The sequence below is a fragment of the Cryptomeria japonica genome, chromosome 10, assembly GCF_030272615.1.
Source record: "Cryptomeria japonica chromosome 10, Sugi_1.0, whole genome shotgun sequence".
NCBI lineage: Eukaryota > Viridiplantae > Streptophyta > Pinopsida > Cupressales > Cupressaceae > Cryptomeria > Cryptomeria japonica.
This window is the reverse complement of record NC_081414.1, coordinates 521,578,287-521,585,049: the sequence shown is the minus strand read 5'-3', so window position 1 is coordinate 521,585,049 and position 6,763 is coordinate 521,578,287.

The following is a 6,763-nucleotide window of genomic DNA, read 5'->3' as shown; positions in this document are numbered from 1 at the left end:
TAGTCGGTTGAGTCTTGCTTCCATAGTACTTAGCAATATGACCTAATTTGTTGCATGCATAACATGTAACATTGTTCTTCTAAATTGCTTTGACATATACGATATTATTATTATTATTTCTTGACCTACAATGATTAGAAAAATGTCCAAACTTTCCACATGCAGGACATTTAACATTCATTATGCAGTCTTCTGATTTATGGCCATATTTCTTGCAATTTGTGCATTGAACGAGAATAGAATTGTAGTTTTGATTTGCCTTATTTCTACATTGTTTAGCCATGTGCCCAAATTTATTGCAAACAAAACATCTACCATTGAATTTATAAGTATTAGATTGCCTTATCGGTTTCCTTTGTTTTGATGAGTTTTGCATACCAGTTGTCTAATCTTCATTAGCAGTACCAAAGCTTTCACCTTATACAAATCCAAGTCCTCTAGAATCATCAATCTGTCTTTGTCTTTTCTGTAAGTCATTCAATTGTGTAGTACTGATCCTAAACTTTTCTTTATATTCACTTGCAGTAGTCAGATCATCTCTCAGAGTAGTTTTTTCCCTTTCAAGTTCTTGTTCAGTATTCTGGGAGTGTGCCAAATCAGTTCTCAATAGATTATTCTCATGATTCAATCTTCCACATTCTAAAACAAGACTGGTGCAGGAGCACTCCCTCAAACAACCTCTCATGCCTCTCATTAGTCATTTTATGTTTTTTTTTGGTCTTGGAACATCTTGAGATGTTTGTAGGGGGTCCAAGGATCCTTTTTCATGTTTATATTGTAATAACAACATTTGGTTCCAAATTGTGAGACCTAGAGGCTTAAGGTGCATTATAAACCTTATAAGCCTACTAAGGTAAAAAAATGAGTCAAATATACTTGTTTTGACTTTGCATTATATTTTGTGTCTATTTAGGATTAAATTGACATGTTGAGTCTCCTAGGATGACTAGGAAACAAGTTGTGTGCAACAAATTGCAAAATTGTCAAAAATGCTCATTTGTGAGAGCAACTCCTCAAAAAAATGGTTATCAATGGCTATAACCCCCCAATTTCAGTTATAACTATTGGAAATTCTTTAAAGTGGACCAGAAAAATCGAATGGAGGTTGTTGAAGTTGTTTGTAATGAAGTTTTTGTGAAATCAATCAAGAAAAGCTATTTTTTTTCAAAAAATTGCTTCTCTTTTGCTTGGAACATAATTTTATAGATTTTTGGGTGAAAAATAACTCCATGGGGTTGTAGGGGGTCTCTTACCTTTCTTTTGAATCTAATGAGAGGGATGGAGGTGGTTTTTTGAGGGAGAAATCAAGCAATAATAAAAAACAGCCCGTGAATTGGCCTTAACCTAGGGTTTCGTTTTAAAATTCTCTTATCTTCCAATGTAACCGTGGGAAAATTACAAATATTTGTTATATGGAAGGTGAGAGAGTGTAATTTAATTCTCAATAGGTTTCAGAACTGGAGGAGACAGTTTGGGCGAGGTTTGATTGAATTTGGCCAGGCATCTCCATGTGACTAGCAATGAAAATATGGTAAAAAGGCACAACAATCCCCATAACTTTTGATGGGTTTCAAACTAGAGTCTATAACCTTGTAATTGGTGTGGATTTGGATTCCCCAAGGTGCTAAAGTTTTCATTTTTCTATGGTTACATGTCTGAAGGGTACTTCCTCCATTAAGTGCCTTATTTAGCCCTTCTAGTCCTACATGAGGGTTTCTTAGAAGTAGGGTTTATTGGATGTTCCAAGACCTGCCCCTTTGGGAAAAGTGTTTTCCATAGTAGAGTATAAGTTGTGTCAAATAAAAACTAATAGTCCTTTGGATATTTTTTGAGTAATGCTACAAAGTTGGTTTTGTGGGTTAGTAGGCTTGTCATGCCAAATTGGGCTTTGTTGCCTTGGAGTCTTGGGGTACCAAACCAAAGGGTTGTTTTGTATCTCTTGTGGTATTTGGAACTTGTAAAACCTATTTTTAACCTTTGAAAGCCTAAAAATCAATTGGGAGGAGTGGTGAGCAACTTGAGCAAGTTTTGAGCACTTTTGCCTGTGGGGTTTGAGAGCCAATTTTGATAACCTTTACATAATGTCTCAGTGTGGGTTATGGGGATTAAAATTCATGTGTTGAGATATTGATATGATTCTCATAAAGGTGTGAGGTTTGGTTGGAGAGATTCCTAAGTGAGGGGGATTGTCACTTATTGCAGAAAGTGAGTAACTTGAAGGCATTTTCAAGTTGTTTGAACCGTACCTCTACATCAAAGACTATCTTCCTTCTTCTTTCTATCCTCAATATCTTTTGATAACCTCATGGTCAGATCTTGCATTTCATTCTTCATGAGCATATTTTCTTGACTTAGTTTCTGACATTGTTCCTTATGAGCATTCTTCTCCTCATCATCCGGTTGTTGCAAAAGTTCTTTCTTTTTGGCTTGAGCAACTGACAACCTTTCTTGTAGAATTAAACTCTTCTTGTAGTTTCAAGTTCTTCATCCTTTCAGCATCATGATCCTCAAGAGCCATCTCAAGTTGTTTCTCCATAACCATGTTCAAAGATTCTAGTTTCAGGATCTTACTCAAGCTATTAAACTTCTTCCGAGGTACCAGGCTCTGATACCAATTGTTGGGATCTGAGAACTCTAAGAGGGGGGGGGGTGAATCCATTTTCTACCATAATTAATAGTTTTCAACTTACTACACCATGCAAGTATGTACTGGTAAATAAATAAGCATATAACAAGAAGCCAATAAACCATCCACATAAATGAACACCATAACACACAAAATTTATACGTGGAAAACCTCAATGAGGAAAAACCACGGTGGGATTTGTGATCCACAATATCGGTTCACTGGCCATATGAAAAGATATTACATAAATAGGGGCCTACACTTGCATGAAGGCATACTTCTCATCACCAAAGAGTCTCACTAACTACAAGCTTTCTACTAAAGTAAATTACTAAAAATGAACTTAGGACGTTTATTCAATGTCAGCCTTGAAAATAATTACAAATGAATTACAAAAATAAATCTTCCTTGATGCCGACTTCCTTGAAGCAATGATGCCAGTGTATCCCTGAATGCTTCCAATGCTAGTATCTTCTGGTATATGCCTCCTAGTGTCAGTTTGTGACTTTCATCAAATCTTTTTGCCTTCTATTTGATCTTAATGCCATCAATGACAACAAAATGAATCCAATGAGTCTCAATTGGCAACAATTGACTCATCCAATTAGATTAGGGTGGGGATAATTCTTACTCACTCATATATATCATGAGATTGTGTATTGAGATGGGAAGACTATGGTAGCAGGTGTGGTGCATTGAATCATAATATGTAAGGCTAAATGAACCATTTTTTCCAAATATATCATATTTGGTCCATTGTGAAGTATTAAAAGTGTCCATGTAAGGGTTAGAGTCATTTATGTCAAAAATGCAAAAAATTTAAAAATTGCAAAATTGCAACATTGCCAAAAAGTGCAACAAGAGTGTAAGAATGAAATCCATTGGTTATGAGGTGGTTAGAGTAGTTAGGAAAGAGTTGTAAATGGTTTATAAAACCATTTTTGTTCAAAATCAAGTGGGTAGAGAAGTTTGGAGGAGATTTGACAAAGATTATCCATTAAACCCTCGAACTATCATAACATTTTAAGGAATCTGTGACTGTCATAGATCCATGGAGGATCACATTTGGCCTAATTTTTATATATATATGTTTTTTAATGATATAGTTATGAAATATATTTCATATTAATCCTTTCTCATGCATTTTTGTGGAGTATTTGGCAAGATATGTTTGTTTTTACAAAAATTGTCAAAACCCTACCAAAGGTTACCCGTTTTGGAAAAATCCTCATTACTTTTGATTTAACCATTGGATCTTGCTATAAATTTGAGAGAATTTTTTTAACTTAGTAATATAAAGTATGAATAGAGATATTTTCTTTATAATCAATATTTAAAAAGTTATTAATGATTGTTTGCTACAGTTTATGGTGAAAAGTAGATTGGTGAAGGGAGCAACAATCTGGTTATAGAGTTTGGTATAGTCACATGACTAATCATAATGAAAGGATATATATTATAAATGTCTCCAAATCCTCTTTCCAGTGCTTTTTATCTTACTTAATTTTGTTAAGAACTGAATAATTTGTGATTATTTTGGTGAAAACAGTTTTTAAAGGATGAAACCCTGAACTAGGGTATTCCATGGAAAGAAAGAATTTGTTCTCTCATGTTATGGTGAATGTTATAATCTGAAATATTGAATGAAGGTTTTTAGGGAGGGAATATAATGTTTTAAAGTAGTTTGGAGTTGATAAGAGTGGTTGATCTTTTTCTATGCCTCTTGATTCAAGTTTAAGGTCTTGTATTAGTTTTGGGTCAGTAATACCCTTCAATGAAGCTTTTATGGTTTGTGATAGATGTTTTGCATCAAATTGTTATCAAAGCCAAAAAAAAGATCTAGGCTAAGAGATATTTTGTGTTTTGTGTTACAAATGATTTTTGTTTGCAGGTGCTTGTCCACCTAGCTGCAAAAGAAAGTTGGTGTTGTGTGTGGGTAGACAAGGAAGGTATGTCAAGGGCCAACAGGATGGTCTAGGGCCATGGGATGGTCCATTGATTGCCAAAAGACTAGGGAGAGAGGAAAAGAGGAGAACCCCTAGCTTAGGAAAAAAAGTTTTTGTTAAGGTGATGCAGCACAAAGAGGTGGACTTATGGTTGCTAAAATAACTTGGATGGCAGCCACTACAAACTCCATTGGTAGGAGTCACAAAGCAATTGTTCAAAAAGGAAGCAACAACATAAAGAGGCATAAAGAGGTAAAGATGAAAAAAAACGTGAAAATTTCACTCAAAATATTTCTTGCAGGTCATTGTACCCATGTTTGCAAGGGAGCTGGAAACTTTTCAAGGTTGGGAGTATGGTGCAAAGGCATCTAAGCACACAAGCATACTAGGAGGTCAAAAGTCATAATATGAGCAATTTTATTGTATTTGAGTCATTCATAATCTATTAAGGATATTTGAGTCCATTGAATCATAACATGTAAGGCTAAATGAGTGATTTTGTCCAAAGATATCATATTTGGTCCATCTTGAAGTATTAAAAATATCCATGTAAGGGTTAGAGTCATTTATGTCAAAAATGCCAAAATTGCAAAGTTGCAACATTGCCAAAAAGTGCAACAAAAGTGTATGAATGAAATCCATTGGTCATGAGGTGCTTAGAGTAGTTAGGAAGAATTTGGAAATGGTTTATAAAACCATGTTTGGTCGAAATAAAGGGGGTAGAGAAGTTTGGAGGGGATTTGGCAGAGATTATGTATCAAACCCTCAAACTATCATAAGGTTTTAAGGAATCTGTGACTGTTGTAGATCCATGGAGGATCACATTTGGTGTAATTTTTATATGTAGATTTTTTTGAATGATATAGTTATGAAATATATTTTAGATGAATCCTTTCTTATGCTTTTTTGTAGAGTACTCGGCAAGATATGTTTGTTTTTAGAAAAAATGTCAAAACCCTGCCAAGGGTTACTCGTTTTGGAAGAATCCTCATAACTTTTGATGTAACAGTTTGATTTGGCTATAAATTTCAGAGAATTTTTGTAACTCAGTAATATAAAGTTAGACAAGAGAGGTTTTCTTTATAATCAATATTTAAAAAATTATTAATGATTGTTTGCTACAGTTCATGGTGAAAAGCAGATTGGTGAAGGCAACAACAATCCGGTTGCAGCATTTGGTATGGTCACATGAGTAATCATAATGAAGAAAGGATATATTTATTGGAAATATTTGTGATCCTATTTCTATTTCTTTTTGTCTCACTTAATTTGGTAAATAATTAAATAATTTGTGATTACTTTGGTGAAAACAGTTTTTAAAGGATGAAACCCTGAACTAGGGTATTCCATGACAATAAAGAATTTTTTCTCTCATGTTATGGTGAATGTTATGATCTGAAATATTGAATGAAGGTATGTAGGGATGGAATATAACCTTTGAAAGTGGTTTGGAGTTGATAAGAGTGGTTGATATTTTTATATGCCTCTTGATTAAAGCTTAAGGTCTTGTATTACTTTTGTGTCACGAATACCCTTGAATGAAGGTTTTATGATTTGTGATAGATTCTTTTCATCAAATTGGTATCAGAGCCCAACAAAATATTTAGGCTAAGAGATATGTTTTTGTTTTGTGTTACAAATGAGTTTTGGTTGCAGGTGCTTGTCCATCTAGCTGCAAGAGGAAGTCGGTGTTGTGTGTGGGCAGAAAAGGAAGGTGTGTCAAAGGCCAAAGGGATGGTCTAGGGCCATGGGATGGTCCATTGATTGCCAAAAGAATAGGGAGAGAGGAAAAGAGAACTCCTAGCTTAGGAACAAAGGTTGTTGGTGAGGTGATGCAGCACAAAGAGGTGGACTTATGGTTGGTAAAAGCACTTGGATGGCAGCCACTACAAACTCCATTCGTAGGAGTCACAAAGCAATTGTTCAAAAAGAAAGCAACAACATAAAGAGGCATTTAAAGAGGAAAAGATGAAGACAAAGTTGAAAATTTCACTCAAAATATTTCTTGTAGGTCATTTTACCCACATTTCCAAGGGACTTGAGATCTTTTCAAGGTTGGGAGTATGGTGCAGAGGCATCTAGGCACACAAGCATACCAGGAGGTCAAAAGTCATAATATGAGCAATTTTACAGTATTTGAGTCATTCATAATGTATTGAGGTTATTTGATTCCATTGAATCATAACATGTA